Source organism: Terrapene carolina, unplaced genomic scaffold, assembly GCF_002925995.2.
Source record: "Terrapene carolina triunguis isolate 2854851 unplaced genomic scaffold, T_m_triunguis-2.0 Scaffold93, whole genome shotgun sequence".
Taxonomy (NCBI): Eukaryota; Metazoa; Chordata; order Testudines; family Emydidae; genus Terrapene; species Terrapene triunguis.
The window spans coordinates 17,865,295-17,880,706 of NW_020664444.1; positions in this window are offsets into that span (position 1 = coordinate 17,865,295).

The following is a 15,412-nucleotide window of genomic DNA, read 5'->3' on the forward strand; positions in this document are numbered from 1 at the left end:
AGTTCTTTTTCTGTGTCCAGGGCGCCAGTATAGGGCTTCATGAGCCAGGGCATTAGCGGGTAGGCTGGGTCCCCGAGGATGACTGTAGGCATCTCCACATCCCCAAGAGTTATTTTGTGGTCTGGGAAGTAAATACCTTCCTGCAGCCGTCTAAACAGACCAGAGTTCCTGAACACGCGAGCGTCATGAACCTTGCCCGGCCATCCGACGTAGATGTTTGTAAACCGTCCCCGATGGTCCACCAGTGCTTGCAGCACCATTGAAAAGTAGCCCTTTCTATTGATGTACTGGCTGGCCTGGTGGTCCGGTCCCAGGATAGGGATGTGAGTCCCATCTATAGCCCCACCGCAGTTTGGGAATCCCATCGCGGCAAAGCCATCTATGATGACCTGCGCGTTTCCCAGGGTCACTACCTTTGGGAGCAGTACCTTGACGATTGCCTTGGCTACTTGCATGACAACAACCCCCACGGTAGATTTGCCCACACCAAAGTGGTTCGCGACTGACCGGTAGCTGTCCGGCGTTGCAAGCTTCCAGAGGGCTATGGCCACTCGCTTCTGGACAGTGAGGGCTGCTCGCATGCGGGTGTCCTTGCGCTTCAGGGCAGGGGACAGCAACTCACAAAGTTCGAGGAAAGTCCCCTTCCGCATGCGAAAGTTTCGCAGCCACTGGGATTCATCCCAGACCTGAAGCACTATACGGTCCCACCAGTCCGTGCTTGTTTCCCGGGCCCAGAATCGCCGTTCAACAAAATCCACATGCCCCATTGCCAACGTCATGTCCTGGGCGCTGGGGCTCGTGGTTTCTGACAGCTCTGTGCCACTCTCCGACTTCAGGCTCTCACGGCGGTGCCGTAGCCTCCTCGCCCGATTTCTCTGCATCTGCCTCAGGGAAAGGTGTATGATAAGCTGCGAGGTGTTGAGAACGGCCACAAGTGCAGCGATGGTCGCAGCGTGATCCATGATCGCAGTGCTGTGGCGTCCGCGCTGTCACTGACCAGAAAAGTGCGCGAACTGATTTCCCGCCGGCGCTTTCATGGAGGGAGGGAGGGCGTTAGTGACGGACGGATGACGACAAATTTTTTTTACCCAGAAGGCATTGGCGGCTCGACCCAGAATTCCGATGGGCAGCGGGGACTGCGGGAACTGTGGGATAGCTGCCCACAGTGCACCGCTTCCAATATCGACGCTCGCCCCGTTAGTGTGGACTCACAAAGTCGAATTACTGTCCTTAGTGTGTCCTTAGTGTGGACACACACGTTCGACTTTGCAATATCGATTCCACATATTCGATTTAAGTAAAATCGAATTACCCTCGTAGTGTAGACATACCCTTAGACCCCCTCATTATGTATGTATAGTTGGGATTATGTTTTCCAATGTGCATTTCTTTGCATTTATCAACATTCATTTTCATCTACCATTTTGTTGCCATTCATTGTGCCAAATATGTACCCCCTGGTTTCAGATGGGTTTGTACTCCACATGGCTCAGCCATGCCTCCGCTGCCATTACCCATGCTACTGTAGCTACACTTCTATTCATACTCGCACTAGCTTAATGAGAGCTAGCATGAGTATGTGTACACAAGCAGGGAAATCACACCCCAGCTCACTGTAGATGCAGTGTGTGACATCTGAGCCATTTCCTTTGGTAGCTGATAAAGCTTGGTTTCACTGGCTTCAATGAGAATACTCGTGCAGGTTAAGACACAAAAAAGGAGTTTGAAGGAAAGGGCCTTACAATCTGATAATTGATTGATTGCACACTATCAACGGTTACAAGAGTGCTTCCTGGATATATGTAAATTAGTCAATAGATAAGGGGCCAGTAGATGATGCTCAAGAATATGTATCAGAGTTCTTGGGATTTGTTGGAGCAATAAAACTTGTTGTTTGTGCACTGCAAATGTCTTCCTTTTGTGTAGCTTTTTGCACTAGCTTTTAAAATCAGCCACAGAATTTGGAATATTCCTTAGCTTGTATTCAGGAGAGGTCTGGGGATATATGCTAGGAAGCATGTGAGGCTAGGGTGCTTGTCAAGGTTAAGCACAACTACATGGAGAAACTTGAATCACATCTGCCCACACTACACGTGGCTCAATATTGTCAGTCTCTTTAATATTTAAAATAGGATATCTGCAAATGATGATCTAAGCCTAAATTTTTGAAATTGTCTTTATTTTTCAGGCACAATTTTGCACCAGCTGCTACATGGATCCACAACTTTGCACCTGTAAATGAATTGCAGATGCAAATGGTGGCAATTGGACATCTAACTACCTGTCTGAGAGTAAAAATCAGGTAAATTACATATCTATTTGCTACCATTTGTGCCTGCAGTTTATTGTGGATGCAAATGAGAGGCTGCAAGATTAGAGACCAGGTTATAGCCTGCCTGAAAATCAGGGCTTTATTGTCCAGATTTCCAGAGTTGCTGAGTACCCCCTTGAGTTGTCATGGCAGCTACAGGCGATCAGCACCTCTGAAAATCAGGCCATAAGTGTTTAAATGTTTTACCTGGGAAACTTTCACAAAGGCCTTTTGCAAGAAGTAATCCAGCTGCACGTACAACAGTCCCCTTCTTGTGCACAGGGATAGTCTGTTTAAAACATTTCATCTCCATGTAAACCTTGTTTGAAATCACTTATTTACACATTTCTGGCATTGTTTGGCGGTTAATTCTTGCTGCCAGCTCTGTGTTCTCTGACTCCTCTCCAGATCCATCCTATTTTATATCCGCTGCAAAATAGTTTTACTCTTGGATTGTCAATATACAGATTCCAAACTGCAGCGAAGAAAAAAAGTGCCGCTCACGTCTGGAGAAAGGGGGAGGGGAAAGACTCATGGAAAGAAGAATTCAAACTTTTGGTAGCGGGAATCAGAGTGTGGTTTGAGCTGACTTGTATACACTGCATCCTCACCTTCACATCCCTGCCTCAGCGATGGGCCTTTTTCACAGATTTCCTTTCACTCTCCCCCCTTAGGGAGACTTGAAGCACATTCCTGAGGAGCGGTCAGTATCTCAGACTCCTGTGCATGCTTTTATTTAGTCACGTGTTGCCATAGACCAGAAGACAGAGGTTAGGAACAGGGGAAGAACATGTGCTCTATTCACAGCAGAGCCCAGGACTGAATACTGAGATCAGTCTCCTGCAGGGCCGGCTCTAATTTTTTTGCCGCCGCAGGCAAAAAAAAAAGAGCGCCGCCCCGCCGCACCCCCCCCCCCCCCCCCCCAGCGCCGCGCCCCCCCCCCCCCCGCCCCCCAAGCGCCATGCCGGGCCGCCCAAACCCCCGCCCCCGCAAGCGCCGGGCCGTCCCAACACCTGCCCCCCCGAGCACCGCGCCGCCCAAACCCCGAGCACCGCGCCAACCCCTGCCCCCCCAGCGCCGCGCTGCCAAAGCCCCTGCCCACTGAGCGCCGCGCCAGCTCCCGCCCCCCCAGTGCCGCGCCGCTGAAATGAAAACAAACAAAAAACCTCGCGCGCCGCCCCACCGAACCAAAAAAACAAAAAACCCCGAGTGCCCCCCGCCACCCCAAGATTGGCCACCCCTTCCAAGGTGCTGCCCCAAGCACGTGCTTGGTCGGCTGGTGCCTGGAGCCGGCCCTGGTCTCCTGCTGTCAGGGATCTTTACGAGGGTCTTCGGTGCAGGCAGGAGAAGGGTCTTGGTGATGAGCTCAGGAAGGTCCTATCTACATGCAGGGGACCAAGTGGAGGAAGGCGCAGAGAGGTGACTGTGCAGGAAGCTGACAAATGGGTGGGCAAGGCCGAGAGCACTGGCCCAGCAAGGAGGGCAGGGGGCTGTGAGAAGCTTGACAAAGGAGGACAGGCAAGGAGGGGCAGGGCTGTGCGAGCTTTGAAGGTGGTGAGTGACGAGAAGCTTGGATGGCGCTTGGGGAACCAGTGGAGGGATTCCTAGAGGGGAGTGACATGGTCAAATCAGCAGGTGGCTCCTAATGAAACTGAATGGCGATACAACTAGAAAAGTCCTTTCTTCTCATGCATTGTGACCCCAAGAGCACCCCTATGTCAGATGGCACAGAGCCCCCTGGTAGGTAACAGCAAAACTCAGCTGGCCTGAGCAGCTCAATACATCTCATACACACAGCTGTTGTCATGATGTTTATTTAAAAAGTATCTTGTAATAGATCATTTGAAATCTACTAACACACCAGTCGTTAATATCACTGTGAATGTGTGCCACAATGCTGTATGTGAAATTGTGGATATTCTGATATTATATTTTGGAGCCTGTAAACAGACCAAGGAGGCAACATAAGTTTTTTCCAGACAGAGGAGAATGGCCAACACCTCTTGGACTCCATCACAAATCAAGCCAGGTGTGGCCAAGAACAATGGGATATTCATTTGCACTGGGGATTGAGGAAAGATAATTTGCATTGCAAAATCACAGGAGGATGCAAAAATTACCATGGTATGGGCTTCCTGGTGGACACAGAAAGCTGAGCCCCCAAGAGAGCTTCCTGACATTGAAAACAAAGATAAACTTTGAGGCTATAAGGACCTGCTGAAAGACGTTGGATATCCACCACCTAGGGGACAAAGGGGAGAAGCATTCTTTGAGTTCATGAAAAGTGGATCTTCTTGGCCCACAAGGCAAGAGTAGCTGGAAACTGACTATAGGAGAAAAACCTGCTTAGACAGAGGGTGTATCTACACTGCAATTAAAAACCTACAGTTGGCCTGTGCCAGCTGACTGAGGCTTGCGGGGCTTGGGCTAAAGGGCTGTTTAACAGCAGTGTAGACGTTGGGGCTCAGCTCTGGGACCCTCCCACCTCAGAGGTCTAGAGCCCAGGCTCCACCCCAAACACAAATGTCCACCACAATTAAACAGCTCTTTAGCCTGAGTCCCAGGAGTTCGAGTCAGCTGGCACAGGCCAGCCGCGGGGGTCTAACTGCAGTATAGACAGACCCAAAGATTGTAACTTGCTGAAATGACGTTTTAGTCACTCAAAAGCGTGTTGGGTTTGGTTTTACTTGTAACCATGCCCATCTCTTCTGTTGTTACCTATCATTCAAATACCTCTTCTTTGTTAAACTCATTTTTGTTTTCTTACAAAACCCTCTCAGTGCTGTGTATTGAACGGAAGGGTAAAATGCTCCCCCCAACTAACAGACCAGGGTGTGTGCTGTCTCTACGGAGGCAGCAAGCATGATAACTTCTTTGAGGGTTCAGTGAGAGGGACTGGACCCTGCAGGGGAGATGGGTGGGGGGAGACTTGGGACTGGAAGGGCTGGTGGAAGCCAGGGTGCTGTCCTTGTGCTGCAAGCAGGCTGCTGTGCAGGGCTCTGAACCAGAGCAGCACAGCACAGAAGCACCCGGGGTTACTTGGCAGGCAGTGGTACCCCCCCCCCCCCACTGGTCTGGGTGAATCCCAAAGCGTTACATCCATTAGAAATATTATGACAGTTATCTGTAGTTGGGAAGCCAGGAAATCCTTTCCCCAGTACACACGGACAACCGATTTCCTCCATGTGTCTAAAAGTTCAGGGACTTCCCAGCCAGGCAATGTATTTTTCCAACTTCTCTCTCTCTTTTTCTCTCTGGGTTGTGTTATCATTTGCTAAATACTTCTTGGCTTGCTATTTCGCTTATGCTGCATGGTAAATGCCTTTCTGTGTCGTCCCCAGCTGGGAATTCCATGCATAAATCACTGCTGTACAAATGCTCTTTGTGCGTGTGACACTTTTGGCAGAGAAAGCGAGTTGAGTTCCGCGCAATGCAAAGGGGACTGTGGTATGAATGGAGCTGAAATGCAATGAGAGAGACGGTGAGAGAGAGAGCGGATGGAGCCTTGATGCGCATTGCTTTATACCCTCCCAAACTCCTCTGCCTAATATTAGCTTGAAGCCAAATTACTACCTATTTAGACAGTTAGCATCAGTCACAAAATCTGCCTTTCCTCAAGTTCCTAAAACCATGCACTGAAGGGATGCAGTTTCAGTGCAGACAAAACCTAGTAGCCACCATGTATAAAGGAAATGAATCTCCTTTAAAAGAATTGTATTATGCAGCTCCATTCAAGCGTTAAACTATTTAATGACCATTTCAAAGCTAAACCACTGCCACTGATTGGAGAGAATGTAAGCATGTCACACGTCTTACCATGTCAGCAAGGCAGCTATCAGGCTATGGGGTGGAGGGGAATATGCAGGCCCTTTGCCACTGTACCATACGTCTCGGCTGATGTTTTCAAAAGTGGTTAGTGATTTAGCCTGCCTCCATTTTTTGGGTGCCCAATTTGAAGATCGGGGTATTAAATGGGGTTTAGAGAGTGGGTGCTCTGTGCACTTTGAAAATCAGGCCCCTTTACAGTGTTTCCGATTGGTTACCCAAACATTGAGGCATTTAAAATCACTCATCGCTTTTGAAAATCTTGGCCATCTGGCTTTCCCTATAGATGCGTTAAATGGCCTGTTAGTGTTTCCCTCATCCCCAGGGGTCTGTAAGAAAATGTTACTGGTTCAGTAGTACCATGTATGAGGCTGAAGGCTGGGGCTCCTTCGTATCTGGGTTTTATTGAAACTGGCATATGCTGCAGAGTTGAAAAACTGTGGGCTTGGGAGGAACGGTCCAAAAGGACAGTGATAGCAGAATGCTGATTGACTACATTCAGTGAAGAAGTAGTAATGTGACTTCTGCTTTCCTGTGGGTAGAAATAAGGCATCTTGTCAGCAACCATCTGCAGCAGGAGGGGAAGGAGAACCCAGTATTGCTTTAGAATAATGGAATGTGTGACCTTACCTTGGACTGGCCTTTGGGTCCAGGTGGTGGTGGGGAGATCCCTCAGGATGCTTCTGCAATAAACCCACATTCCAGGCTTGCTTAACTTTGGTTACTTTTTTACACCAGTGGAAGATGTGCCTAAGCCAGGATGGCAGGATTGAACTCCAGCTGTACAGACTGAGTGCTTGCTACAAGTGCACATATCCTTTGCTTTCAGCAAAACAGAGATCTGAATGGATATGGGATGCCCATTGTCCATGCAGAATGAAAGCCCCACACCTTCTATGAGACTCTTGAAAGTTGCACTTGTTTAGGGGAGGGATGGGAAATCAGATGCTATGGGTGTGATTAACAAAGGTGCTCCAGACTGGTCTAATTTTGGCTCCCACTAAAATCAAATTAATTCAGTGGGACTAGAGTTAAGCCAATCCTGAGTACATTTGATAATTGCAGCCCCTTGTGTATTTCTACCCCCCATGTGTGTGTGGCCACCAAAGACTGGCTCATAGAAACACAACCTTGAGCTTCTGGCAACGTGCAGGGTGAGTACTTGACTTTAATAATATGCTGGGGTTAATTAAACCTTTCTGAATTTAGTTTGGGGTTTTTGTTTACAGACAGGATTTGTTGTGGACATCTGAGCAACTGTTCCCTCACCACCCTTGCCCTGACCCAAAGACTAGACTGAGATAAAGCCCTCAGTTTGTCACCCAATCCTTCATTCTGCAACAACAGCATGTACTTCTTTCCTTCTCAATTCCCCATGTGGCTGCTATCAACATAGCTTTCCTCTGGCCATAGGAAAGCTGAATCAATGTCTCTTCGCCATTATATGTCGGCTCCAGTCTCCTCACAGCCCCCTCCATATCACACTATTTCACTGGTAGTTTTGCCTGCGGGACTGGACCTTTCTGAGCATCTGACTCTAAGCTTGGTTCTTTGTGGTCTTGTTTCCCAGAAGCCATACAAAGTTTGCCTCATTTTGAGTTTCACTGCAAACTCAAAACTCAGCCAGGGCACGGAAGGTTTGTGGAACTTTGAGGTTCACATAGGTTCTAGGTGAAAGCTGGTAAAATTCCATCTTTTTGTCTCTGCTTTGAGTTTTTAGGATTGTTTTTGACCCCAAAATGCAGAGCATAAGTCTAGGAGTGAGGAAACTCTTACAAACCAAAGCCAAAAGGAAGGATTGCGTGAATTTGCATGAGTTGTTTGGGCACCAAGTTTTGGGTAGTTCCTCTCCCCACACACCACCCGTCTGGTTCATGCACTGCATAAAAGTCAGTTGAAGTTAGCATCATTTTCTCAGCTAGTTGTTCCTTGGCTGCTGTAAAATATACTACACCTGTAGGCAAAAATGGCTTAGACAGTAATGTCTTCTTCAGCATCCTTGTTCATTCTCAAGACTATGCTGAGCACTAATTACCATAGATCTTGTTTTGTTCTTCCAGGCAATCAATATCTATTCTTTCTGGAATGACAGTTTGAAAGCAAACAAAGAACCCCATGCCAGATATATGGAAAGCAAGGGGATGTCACTATCATGGTGGGTAACAGAAGACTTTCATTCTATAGGATGACATTTCTTGAGGTTTCTCATCTGCAACGTATTCCTGGGAGGTTTGTCAGTCTGCAGCAGGGCCTGTTTTTACCTCCCACTTTGTGAGTGCATTCTGGAGGCCTGAATTCTTTTGATTGACAATGACAGATAGCCTTATCAGAGCTCTTTCCCATTACAACCCTGTGATTGGCTATGCTGAGCCCTTGTATGGGTAGAAAATTCTTCTCTGTAGAAAGAAACAATTATAAAGCATTTTAAGAACAACCAGCTGAGTGCTTTTCACAGCTGGCAGTTCTTGTTTATGACAAGTAACAAAAAAAAAAAAAAGCAAGTTTATTTTGAAAGGGCACTTAGTGCCCATGAGAAGTCAGGTTCTGTAGGTAACAGGGTGATGTGCAGAAAACAATTGAATACTCAGGCTCCCAAGTGGAATTAATTTGGAGCTTGCAGTAGGGTCTGATCTCAGGTAGGCATATGTTTCTTTGGATCTGGCACAATTAGCTGTTGCCCAAGTGAGTAGCAGCCTGTGACTTTATTTTAGAAGACACACGCTGGTTAAAAAAAACAACAACCTTTCAGTTCTCTAAGAGCACATCAGGCCATTAGGACTCTGTAAGAAAATTGTTTCCTTGGTGCCAGAGTCTGGTTCATCAGGGCAGACTGTAGCTACTCCTAAGTCACTTCGAGGCTTTGGAAACTTCCACCCTAGGTCTATTTTTTCTGCTTGTCACAGGTAGTGCATTCTGGATCACACCGTTCACCCCTGCACTGGCACCTTTATGCTGGGTAAAGCGCTTGAGTGCTATAAAGAGACCCTAAAAGCCCTGTATCTGGCCAGGGCAGGATTTGCTTAGCACAGGCATTGTGCAAGGCCATCTTGGGGGCATGCTGGGGATGAGGCTGGGGGTGAAGGGCATGTTGCGGGTGAAGCTTCAGCATATCTGTAGGCAGCTAGGGACAGGCTGTCACAGCCTAGACAGGTCCGCAGGGCTATAAATGTTGCATAAGGCCTGCTCCAGTCTCTGGGGCAGCCTTAAAACCAACTTAGCCCCACCACCTTTCCCTTGATCAGTGAGTTCTCTGCTGCACCTCTAAGAAGCAGAGGACAGAATCTTCTCTCTGACTTTATTCTGTGGTCATTGACAAGACAGCACAATATCAAGTCAACCTCACAGAGCGTGTAATAAATACTGCACAACGTTACACATCATCATTCCTATGCATATGTATATGCTTTGTTATCATGCATCCTAGAATGGAGAAGGCAGTTGCATTGGCAAAGCTCAGCATTAATCAAACATATGACAATGATTCCTCTCTCATTAGGGAAGGTTGCGACCCATGTGTGGAGCTGGTGGATACATCTCAGTCACCTTGCAATTCTGTCTTGGGACTCAAAGAACTAAACCTCCTGTGGCTTCGTACAGAACTATCCCCAGAAGCACTTCTTTTCAGCTGCAGTTTTCCTTAAGCTTATTATTGGAAGAAATGTCAGAGCCTTTGAATTTGGATAGTTTGCATCGTCTCCCTTTTTTTGTTGCTCGTTTCTCAGTTGGGTAAGTTCTTCAATCCCTGTTCAGTCACTTGTGCTTTGTTTAAGCCTTTTCAAATGTTGCTATATCAAACACTTCCAGATGAATCATCCAACAAATTATGGGCAGCCGCAGGCAAAGCAGGAGATTACTCTGCAGGGTAGAGAAACAAATTTCTCAGTTTTGTTGTTTACTCTTCTGCTTGGGATGTTGCTCATATTTCAATGGCAGGGCAATTCTGACCTGTTTGTAGCTTATGTCTAACTTATGTTTTTTCACTCTATTCCAAGGATAGTTGATGTCCATCCACAGGAAGGTCAGACATCTAATTTTAAAAGGCTAATATGCTGCTTATGTTCCTTTAATGGATACCTGTCATAACTAGAAAGGGAAGGGTAACAACCCTCCTGCATATAATACTATAAAATCCCTCCTGGCCAGAGGCACCAAAATCCTTTTACCTATAAAGGGTTAAGAAGCTCAGGTAACCTGGCTGACACCTGACCCAAAGGACCAATAAGGGGACAAGATACTTTCAAATCTTGGGGGGGGGGGAGGCTTTTGTTTGTGTGCTCTTTTTGGGGGGGGGTGTTTGCTCTTAGGACTAAGCGGGACCGGACATCAATCCATGTCTCCAAATCTTTCTGCACAAGTCTCTCATATTTCAAACTTGTAAGTAACAGCCAGGCAAGGCGTATTAGTTTTATCTTTGTTTTCTCAACTTGTAAATGTTCCTTTTGCTAGAGGGTTTACCTCTGGTTGCTGTAACTTTGAACCTAAGGCTAGAAGGGTTTCCTCTGGGCTCTTTGAATCTGATTACCCTGTAAAGTTATTTTCCGTCCTGAGTTTACAGAGATAATTTTTACCTTTTTCTTTTAATAAAATTCTTCTTTTAAGAACCTAATTTATTTTTCATTGTTTTAAGATCCAAGGGTTTGGATCTGTGTTCACCAGGACTAATTGGTGAGGGAATAGTCTAAAGCCTACTCAGGAAAGTGGGGTTAGGGACTTGGGAGATATTTGGGGAAAGGCAGAGTTCCAAGTGGATCTCCATAAATATTTGGTTAAAACGCTTGGTGGTGGCAGCGTATTTTTAACCTAAGCTGGTAAAAATAAGCTTAAGGGGTCTTTCATGTGGGTCCCCACATCTGTACCCTAAAGTTCAGAGTGGGGAGGGAACCTTGACAGGTAAGTTCTTCAATCCTTGTTCAGTCACTTGTGCTTTGTTTAAGCCTTTTCAAATGTTGCTATATCAAACACTTCCAGATGAATCATCCAACAAATTATGGGCAGCCGCAGGCAAAGAGGGAGATTACTCTGCAGGGTAGAGAAACAAATTTCTCAGTTTTGTTGTTTACTCTTCTGCTTGGGATGTTGCTCATATTTCAATGGCAGGGCAATTCTGACCTATTTGTAGCTTATGTCTAACTTATGTTTTTTCACTCTATTCTAAGGATAGTTGATATCCATCCACAGGAAGGTCAGACATCTAATTTTAAAAGGCTAATATGCTGCTTATGCTCCTTTAATGGATAACATCTGTAGCTTCCATGTAATGATCTTAGCAATAAAGGAAGGATCCTACAAACCCCGGCTTCCACTGGAAGACGGAGCGAGTCAGCAGGCGCTGATAGTAACTGCAAGGGCAGGGGATGAAGCCATGTGGGCCTGCACCCTATCCCCCAAGCACCCCTCAAGCTCCAGGTGCTTCCAGCACCATCTACTTGACTCTCCTTTCAAACCCCTCTGTCTGTTTCCCTGCACATATGCTTTCATACCAAACCTGCATCTTTGCTGTAGGATAGGCCAAGCGGAAGGAGGTAGCATCATTTATCATGAGTTGGCTGGGGGCCAGCGGGACAGATGGTAACTAGAAAAAGTGGCTGATAAGATGTACACACCCACCATGACCTCAGACATTTTACTTTGTCTTTGCTTGTTTGTCGTCTTGTCTGTTTGGACTGTAAACTCTTCAGGGCAGATTTCACCACATTCTAGGCACTACTTCAGTCTAAATAAATGAATATAAATAATAATTAATAATTCACTTGCACTTTGCTCTCAGACAGGACTTCACATTTGAGAGTGGTCATAATAGGAGGAAGGAAAGAGAGAGAAAGAACTTGACACTGGAAAGAAAAGAAGCATAGTTCAGCTGGACTTCTTAGCTCTTTAAGCTTGTAAATTAGTTCAAAAACTGACTTCAGTCAGTGGAAGACACACACTAATAAAGAGCTTCCATACATCTAAGAAGAGAATTGGGCTCTTTGGACTCTTTGAGAGAAGCTTACAGACAGTTAAGCATGTGTTAAAGTCAGGGTCTCTAACCACCATCTTCTCCAGTTTCCTAGGAAGTTTGTTGAATCCCTTGTGGACCATTTCATTTCTGTGTTCCATTTAATAGTGAAATGAGGATGAAAAAGCCACTTTGAGCACCATCATTTCATGGATGGTCCAAGGAGACTATGGTTGGAGAAGAAATGGATAATAACTTTGTTCTTCTCTCGACGTAGATGTATTTAAAGAAATGCAGGGGCACCTGATTTTAGAGGATCTGTTCCAAAGATACTGGGCCATAGCCTCAGCTGGGTGAAATTGGCATAATTCCATTGAGGTCCACAGAGCTGCACCAATTCTAATGATTTAGCCCATAAAGGGAGTGCTGGATATGTGTCTAATCACACTGTTCTAATTGCCTATCTGAACCAAAGTGGGGCAATCTGATATCTTATTATCTGTTTTTCCCCCTCTAAGCTGCTGAGATGATAGCCAAGTCCCTTGGCAGTTTCCAGCATCCCTAAACCTTTTTGATTTAGCCTTGTACTTGAATTCTCCTCAATTAATATTTTCAGCCTCCTGATGACTCCTCTAATTATTCTGTCACTAGTTAAGTACAGTACATGATATGGGATATCTACAGTAGATTTTACAGTAGATTTTACCTGATCTTTTAAATGCTCGCTGCTTCTTTGTTGGGGCTCGGTGTTGTCACCATTATAGGTCATTTCATTCATGTTTTGGGGCCCTTATCAGCATTATATCCAGAATAATAAAAATCTAGGCATTTTGTCTTAAATGTAGTTTTATATCTAGTAGGGTTGTCAATTAATCGCAGTGAACTCATGCGATTAACTAAAAAAAAATTAATTGTGATTATCACCATTTTAATCACACTGTTAAACAATAGACGACCAATTGAAATGTATTAAATATATTGGATGTTTTTCTACATTTTCATATATATTCTGTGTTGTAATTGAAATCAAAGTGTATATTATTTTTGATAAATATTTACAATTTAAAAATGATAAACAAAAGAAGTAGTATTTTTCAATTCACCTCACGCAAGTACCATAATGCAATCTCTTTGTCGTGAAACTGCACTCAAAAACAAAACAATGTAAAACTTCAGAGCCTATAAGTCCACTCAGTCCTACTTCTTGTTCAGCCAATCGCTAAGACAAACAAGGTTGTTTACATTTACAGGAGTTAATGCTGCCGGCTTCTTATTTACAATGTCACCAGAAAGTGAGAACAGGCATTTGCCTGGCACTTTTGTAGCCAGCATTGCAAGGTATTTACGTGACAGATATGCTAAACATTTGTATGCCCCTTCATGCTTCAGCCACCATTCCAGAGGACATGCTTCCATGCTGATGACGCTCATTAAAAAAATAATGCGTTAATTGAATTTGTGACTGATCTCCTTGGGGAAGAATGGTATGTCTCCTGCTCTGTTTTACTCACATTCTGCCATATATTTCATGTATAGCAGTCTCAGATGATGACCCAGCACATGTTCATTTTAAGAACACTTTCACTGCAGTTTTGACAAAACGCAAAGAAGGCACCAATGTGAGATTTCTAAAGGTAGCTACAGCACATGATCCAAGTTTTAAGAATCTGAGCGGGACGAGGTGTGGATCATGCTTTCAGAAGTTTTAAAAGAGCAACACTCTGATGCGTAAACTACAGAACCCGAGCCACCAAAAAAGAAAATCAACCTTCTGCTGGTGGCATCTGACTCAGATAATGAAAATGAACACGTGTCAGTCCACACTGCTTTGGATTGTTATCAAGCAGAACCTGTCATCAGCATGGATGCATGTCCTCTGGAATGGTGGTTGAAGCATGAAGGGACATATGAATCTTTAGCACATCTGGCACTAAATATCTTGCGATGTTGGCTACAACAGTGCCATGAGAACACCTGTTCTCGCTTTTAGGTGACATTGTAAACAAGAAGCGGGCAGCATTATCTCCTGCAAATGTAAATAAATTTGTTTGTCTGAGCGATTGGCTGAACAAAAGTAGGACTAAGTGGACTTGCAGGCTCTAAAATTTTACATTGTTTTATTTTTGAATACAGTTTTGTTTATACATAATTCTATATTTGTAAGTTCAACTTTCATGATAGAGATTGAACAACAGTACTTGTATTAAATGAATTGAAAAATCCAATTTCTTTTGTTTTTTTACAGTGCAAACATTTGTAATAAAAAATAAATATAAAGTAAGCACTGTACACTTTGTATTCTGTGTTGTAATTGAAATAAATATATTTGAAAATGTGGTAAACATCCAAAAATATTTAAATAAATGATATTCTATTATTGTTTAACAGTGTGATTAGTCGCGATTAACTTTTTTAATTGCTTGATGGCCCTAATATCTAGCTCTCCTGGACTGTATTGAGTTTTTAATTTTGGATTTCCCCAAATCAGCCAACTTTTCTTTGTATTCTGCCTGGTGTGGAGGTCTCTACAATCCCCAGGATTCCATCCTCATCATTATTTGATTAGGTCCAACAGGCAGTCTCTAAGGTGGGGTGCAGCTCTGATCTGTGACTTTAATTCATCCTAAATGATATTGTGTCTGGAGTGTGAGAATCGGTACTTTTCAAAAGATTGTGTACCTGGCTATATGCCACCCAAGCACATACTAAGTGAAGAGAGAGAGAAAGAAATTGAGGAGTGTCAGACATAGGCGTCGACTCCATGGGTGCTCTGGGGCTGGAGCACCCACAGAAAAAAACTAGTGGGCGCTTGGCAGCCCCCCCCATCAGCTCCTCCTCCTCCCCCCAGCATCTCACACCCACCACGATTAGCTGTTCAGCGGCATTCATGAGGGGGAAGGTGGAGGAGTGAGGGCAGGGTGTGCTCAGGGGAGGGGGCAAAACAGGGCGGGGTTGGAAGAGATGGGGCGGGAATAGGTGGGATGACACTGGGGGTTGGGGGAAGGGATGGAGTGGGGGCAGGGCCTGGGGCAGAGCAAAGGTCGAGCACCTCCCGGTAACTCATAAAGTTGGTGCCTATATTGGCAGAGAAAAAAGATAGAGGAAATAAATAGTGAGAAGAGAAAAAAAGAACTATATCATTGCACCCTCTATTTTCTCTTTTCCCTCTCCCCTCTTTTCTCTCCTAAGTTTTTCTCTTCTTGTTCTCACTCCTCCCTTTTCTCTCTCTCTTTCCCTCCCTTGTGTTTTTAATTGAGTCCTTCCTTTTCCTCACCGCCTTTGCGTCTGATGGGCATCCTGTTTTCCTCCTCAGGGAGAGGCTCAGATTCCTATGTCAC